A 6,393-nucleotide genomic window follows, 5' to 3' on the forward strand; every position below is an offset into this window, starting at 1 on the left:
TGATTCTTATCAGTGTTTTGAACACTTTTGATGTTTTAAATAAACATTTTCAGATTTATAAATCTCATTTATGTGACTCCACAGATCAGTTAATGTCATTCCAACTGAGAGTAAAACGCACAGATTTCTCAGAAAAGTCACTGAGTTTTATCATGTGCAGAAACAATGGGTCAATTTTATTAAAATAATTACTTAAAATAACTTGACGCACTTAAGTGAAAAACAGAAAAATCAGAGATCAATCACTGCTCTTGATTTAATTGAAAAGCTGTAAAGTGAAAATGTTGATAATAATAATAATAGAGTTTCCTCTTTGGTTATCATCTAAGAGTTGGTTTTTATGTTATTAAAGACGCTGGATTTAGGTTTAAACGTTAAGTTTCTAATCCTGAACTCATAAAAAGACGGTTCTTCCTCGTTGTTCCTCTTCCAGTCCGTCCAGTAAAGCTGACATAAACTACACACACCTCAGTGTGGGACACGCTTGTGATGAAACCACATTGTTTTGAGTCTGGAAAATCCTGAAAATCAACCGATCAGAAACTCAAACGGGTCAAACCAACTTTTCTTGGTGTTGCTGCCAAGTTGGAGGAGAGAGTTTGTTTGTTCTCTGAGAAGATCTCTTTTGGTTACAGTCACTCTACAGACTGCAACATCTCAACAAACTCTCAAGCATTATTTGAAAAGAGACTAGTTCCTTTGGGTTTAAAAAAAAAAAGGAAAATCTGTAAAAAAGGAAACTAGTGAACATATAAACGAAGCTGAAATGGATTAAATCTGTAGTTTCCTAACGTTTGAGTCTCATTGTCTCCAATGTGAGGCTGTGAAACGTCCCCTGATGATGCGTTTGTGACTTCAAACCGTTCCCTGAATGAGAATTATGATCAAATGAATCAGAACTAATCCTCCTGTCCTGGTGATTTCAGATGAAACGATACATTTATTGCAGTTTAGAATAAAACAAACTAAAAAAGGTCATTTCTGTGAAATCTGTCTCTTATTTTATCATTTAAGAACATCAGAAATGTGTTATATGGACCAATTGGTCTGTAATATTTCCCACATTGTTTTCTTTTTAGGAGAAATTAGTTCTTATGGATTCAACTTTTAGATTTTATAACAAATCCAGGGAAAGATGGGGAAAAAATAAGCTAAAATGAGCTTTTTTTGCACAAATTAATTAGAATGCACATATTATCTCTCACTTTAGTCTGAAAGACAATTAAATTATACGAATTGTGATTTGACTGCGATACGGTCGGTGGATTATTTTAGAATCTCATCAGCATCATTTCCATGGCGTAGGGGTGTCAAACTTTTTTTAATTATTTTTCTTTCCAAAACACACATTTTAAAAAAAATCAAATTACTATGAGTAAAAGAAGGCAGGAATATTATTCCAGAATAAATCAACTTAAACCTTAAATAACTTAAATAACTCTCCATAAAATATATATTTTGTGAAAGTTATGCAATTTAAAAATGAGCTAAACATTAAAAGAAAAAAAACACTAAAATATCTTTATTTTTACGTCATTTTATATGAAAAATGACACTTAGAAATAAAACATTTTGATCTACAAAAAATTATATGCTTTTAAAATGATACAAATATGAACATTCTGAAGACAAAACAAAGCCTGGAAATAAAAGATAAAATTGTGCCGCTAATAACAATAAAATAAAATGATCTGGAGGGCCGCATCCGGCCCCCGGGCCGTGACTTTGACACATGCAGATAAACCTACATCTGTGCTGAAAAAGTGCCAGGCAACAAAACTTGAATCTATCTGAGCACATTAATATTAAATGGATTCAAATAATTTATTATTTTATTTTATTTTTTTTTACCAAAGTATATATTTTAAATACAGTAGGAGAGATAAGTATTTGAACTCCCGGATGAGCAGAAGAAGACGGATGGATGAATTACTTTGAGTAGGATATGAAACATCAAACAAATGTTCCTGTTTTATGGAAAAAATCATTTTATCTCATTTTAATGTCAAAAATTAAACTTGTGTTGGAAAAACTTCAGATTACGGCATTTAACACATAAACAATGTCCTTTTTTTTGCTATTTCAAATATTGGAAATAAAGCAGTGAGATGTTTTTTTTCATGCTTTCATGTGTAAGAAATATGAATTTCTAAGATAAGAAAAGGTCAATATGTCTGTCAATAGAAATGCAGTCAAATATCATTTTTAAATGTCAAAAATATACACTTTTGTTGTTTAAATTCTAGTATTTTTTAATAAGTTATAGCTGTAAAAGTGTAAATGATTGGAAAACTAAAATGTTATTGTGGGCTTTACTAATTAGACAATAACTTTTATAGACGGATACCTGAATAAATGAGCTTTTAAGAGTCACTTTTTAAGAATAATACATCATTTGTCTATCAAAACTTTTTGTATTTGTTTCTTATTTTAGAAAATAAATCAATTTTATTTGGAGAAAGGAAGTTGACAAAGCATCTTTAAAATGTTGTAAGACAGAAAGAAGACAGAAAAGCAACTTTATCCTGGTTTAGTTCACAGCAGGGGCGGAGCTAGAACGTTTCCTATAGGGGTGGGAGGGGCATAAGAAGGGTGACAAACGAGAATGAAGACATACATAAAATGTAATTTAAGCGTCTCAAACTTGCATTTAAAAATACATTTTTTAGATTTTTGCAATCCTAATAGAAGTTTTAATTGATTATTTCTTATTTTTTGTTAATAATGATGCTAATATTGTTATTATTTATATAATATTGATTGTTTTTGTTTGTTTTGGTGCGTATTTAGTCGTGAATTTTAGGTTCTGCAGAGCAGGAATCTTCTAAAAACAGTTTTTATGTGAGTCAGACCCAATTGTTTTAATCCTTTCCGGTTTTATAAATAATTGATTGATTGATTAACTCAAAAACTCAAGCAGGAAACTAAACTCTCAATGCAACGAAACATAACTTTTTGATCAAAACTTATATATTTTATTTAAATTGATAAAGAAAAACCTATTTTAAAAATTAATAAATAATAATAATAATACATAAATAAATAATTATTTTTAATGATTATTTTATAGAATTTAATAGACACAAACCACTATTCAAGATGTATTTAAATTTTAATTTAAACTCCACCAACTAACTGATAGTTGGTGCTCAACCCTGTGAGCTACAACCACCAACAGAAACCATAAAAGGATTTAAGATTTCATCAATAATAACCTTTTGGGAGCAGATTTATAGTCAAAAGTTTCTCTTTTGAAATAAATGAAATTACATGCTATGATAATGTGATCTAATTAATTTCCTCAAGTCATTCTTGTCTCTAAAAAGTTTTGTGATAAATTGCAGAAAACATTAAAATGAATCGTGTATAAGAGAAATAACTAAACAAGTAGAGATTATGTCAATAAAATAATATTGAAAACAATAAAATCTCCAGAAACACTTTTTATCAGTCGTTGTGATAGTTCCCGATATTTACAGGACAAATCCTTCATCTAAGGACATTTTATTTGATTTGTATTAGTGCTAAAGCAACAGTTTATGCTACTTTATAACACATTGAACAAACAGGTCTGTATACAGATTTACAGACCTTAGTGTCTGTGAGTCGATCACATGACAAAGTAGGTCAGAGGAAAAGACGATGAAAGAACACAAACACAACTTCTGTCACAGAGCAGCACTTTCCACTCTATACTATTGAGGTCAGTCTATTTATACAGTCAGAGAAACTACTCAGAGGTTACAAGAGCGGGTAAACGCAGACAGACTTCAGATCAAAGCAAATCAAACGTGTGAATCACAAACGCTGTGGTGAGACGACGAAAAGGACAAAAAACACTAAATAAAACCATGAAGATCGGAGAAACGTAATGCCTAATTCAGATTTATGACTAAATTAGGGGCTAGAAAACAGTTTGACTAGTTTATTTACCTAATTTATAGTTAATATAGTTCATTTATATTTATAAATTACACTTTAAATCAGGGTGTCAAACTCAATCGTCTAAGGGGCCAAAATCTAAAACACACTTTATGTCGCGGGCCGAACATAATAAACGTTAATTGAAAACTACAGCTTTAAAACTTAGAAATGTAAGGTTTTAGCATAATTCTGACATAATTAGATGCTGGAAGCTGAATTTGGCCGCTGAAGATGCTAATGCTGAAAATGTTGAAATGGATAACTAAAAAATGCTGAAGCTGATAGCTGAAATACTAGCTAAATACAAGACGGGCCTAAAAAACGAAAAAAAAAAAAAAAAAAAGTTAGGTTAGCCAAAACAGCTAGCATGTAGCTGAAAAAATACCTAATCTTCAAAATAGAATAAAAAATTGGAAAAAGGCCTAAATTAGCCAAAACAGCTAGCATGTAAACACTAGCTAAACTCAAAAATAACCTCAAAAACTTAAAAAGAAGCTTTTTGGAATTTAGAATCTGGAATTTGGAATCTACTGAGAATTGTTTATGCTAATTTGGAGCTTAGCTAAGATTTGATTAACATGCTAACGTTTTTGGCTAATTTGTTATCTACTGTTTTTATAGTTTTTATATTCTAATTTAGAGTTTAGCTTTTTTTTTAGCAACAGGCTAACGTTTTTGACTAATTTAGTTTATTGAGGAATTTTAGGCTATTTTGGAGTTTAGCTAGTACTTAAGAAACAAGCTTTTTTTTTTTTTTTGCTAATTTGGAGTTTAGCTTAAGCAACACACTAAATATTTGTGCAAAATTGGTATGTATTAGGGATTTTTAAGCAATTTTACTACAATTTATTTTTTAGAAATTCAGGTTAACTTCAGCGCTCTTTCATAGTTCCTTAACAAAATTTATTTCGTTTAGTAAATTTTGCTAAAAGACTTATGCATTTTTAGCAAATCCTTTCAGCAATTAAAGTAAATTGAGTCGCCATTTTCAGCAAAAAGCATTATCGCAGGTGATGCTGCTTTAGTTAAATATCATTTCATCTTAATGGAAAAGCAGTGAAATCTCGATGCACCTACAGTTAAAAATTCAGTTTTTCGATTTGAGCGTCTCAGAACCGAAGAGCAAGAACAGATGAACGATGCATTTCTATCCATTTTTAGATAAAGGCCTTTGTAAACAAAGACACTTTTTTTTCTTTTCTTTTAGAAAACGAAACACAAAACTATTTTCAGCACAACAGATTTGTGGATCAGCGCCAACAGTTTTCAGCCTGCTGCTTATGCACTCTTGTTCACTGTAACAATGTGCAAAAGGCAGACGAACACGGCACACTTCCAATTAATCCGTGGCAGATGCTTCGTTCATGGAGAACACAAAAGCAATGATCTGGTTGGCATTTCTAGGGAGGAGGCTCAGGAAATCAGATGAAATGAGACCCAATGTCTGCTTAAAATGAGAGCATTAGTCATAGACTGATTATAGATTGTCATATGCTTTAATTTTTCTTTTCTTTCTTTAAAAAATCACATTTTTTAGATTCTAAAGCTTTAAAGTTGCTTTAATCAGATTAGCGATTCAAAAAGTACCATTTGTTGAGAGTGGATAAGGATGTGAAAAGTGATGTCTGAGTTTTGAGTATCTGCAGAGCCCCCCCCCCCTCCTCCTCTGGCGGTAAGACCTCCCGTGCCATCTGCTGTTTAACTTGGCGCAACCTTCGCCTCGCTGATATCTGCGCCGAGCGTTGATACTCATGCTGGGATGGAATCACGGTGAGGTCATATCAGAGTTCTGCATAAAGGGAAAATCCCACAGCAGGTATCGAGACGAGTCACATTTCAGAACGCTGTGGATGAGCGAGCAGCTGTTCCTGAGGGGGGGCTGCAGTCATGTGGAGACAACATGATTTAAATCTGTTCTATGTTTGGTTTAAAACACTATATGTTTGGTTTGTGTGTTCACTGGGGATCAGAAGTGCTTTTTCACCTCAGATCATCGGGACAAGCAATAATATCAAATGAAAATGGTGTTTTTAACATGTTCTTGAGGAATTTTTCTGATGATGGAGGACATACGTGGGCAATGACTTAAGGACTAGCAATTCATCCAACATTCTCACTTCTTCTGTTTTTCCAAATATGACGTCACCAGGTTCACTAAGTGAAAATCGAATCATTACGAACATTTCATGACGTCTATTTGGGACTCCACTGTGTTCTGATGATGAAAATGTGGACGGTTTATTAAAATAATACATTTAAACATGTTTTTTATTGTAAAAATTGTTCGACCACAATGCATTGTGGTCTATATTCACCTATATTGTAACCACTGATGCACACTAGTTTTTTGCAAAGATTTCTGGGAAATTTCTAGGGCACTAAATTTTGAATAGTAGATTCGAGAGCACTAGAAAATGGTGAATGGAGTATATAGTGAGTAGTGAAGGAATTCGGACATAGCCTAGTCAC

This window comes from Oryzias melastigma, unplaced genomic scaffold, assembly GCF_002922805.2.
Source record: "Oryzias melastigma strain HK-1 unplaced genomic scaffold, ASM292280v2 sc00443, whole genome shotgun sequence".
NCBI classification, from domain to species: Eukaryota; Metazoa; Chordata; class Actinopteri; order Beloniformes; family Adrianichthyidae; genus Oryzias; species Oryzias melastigma.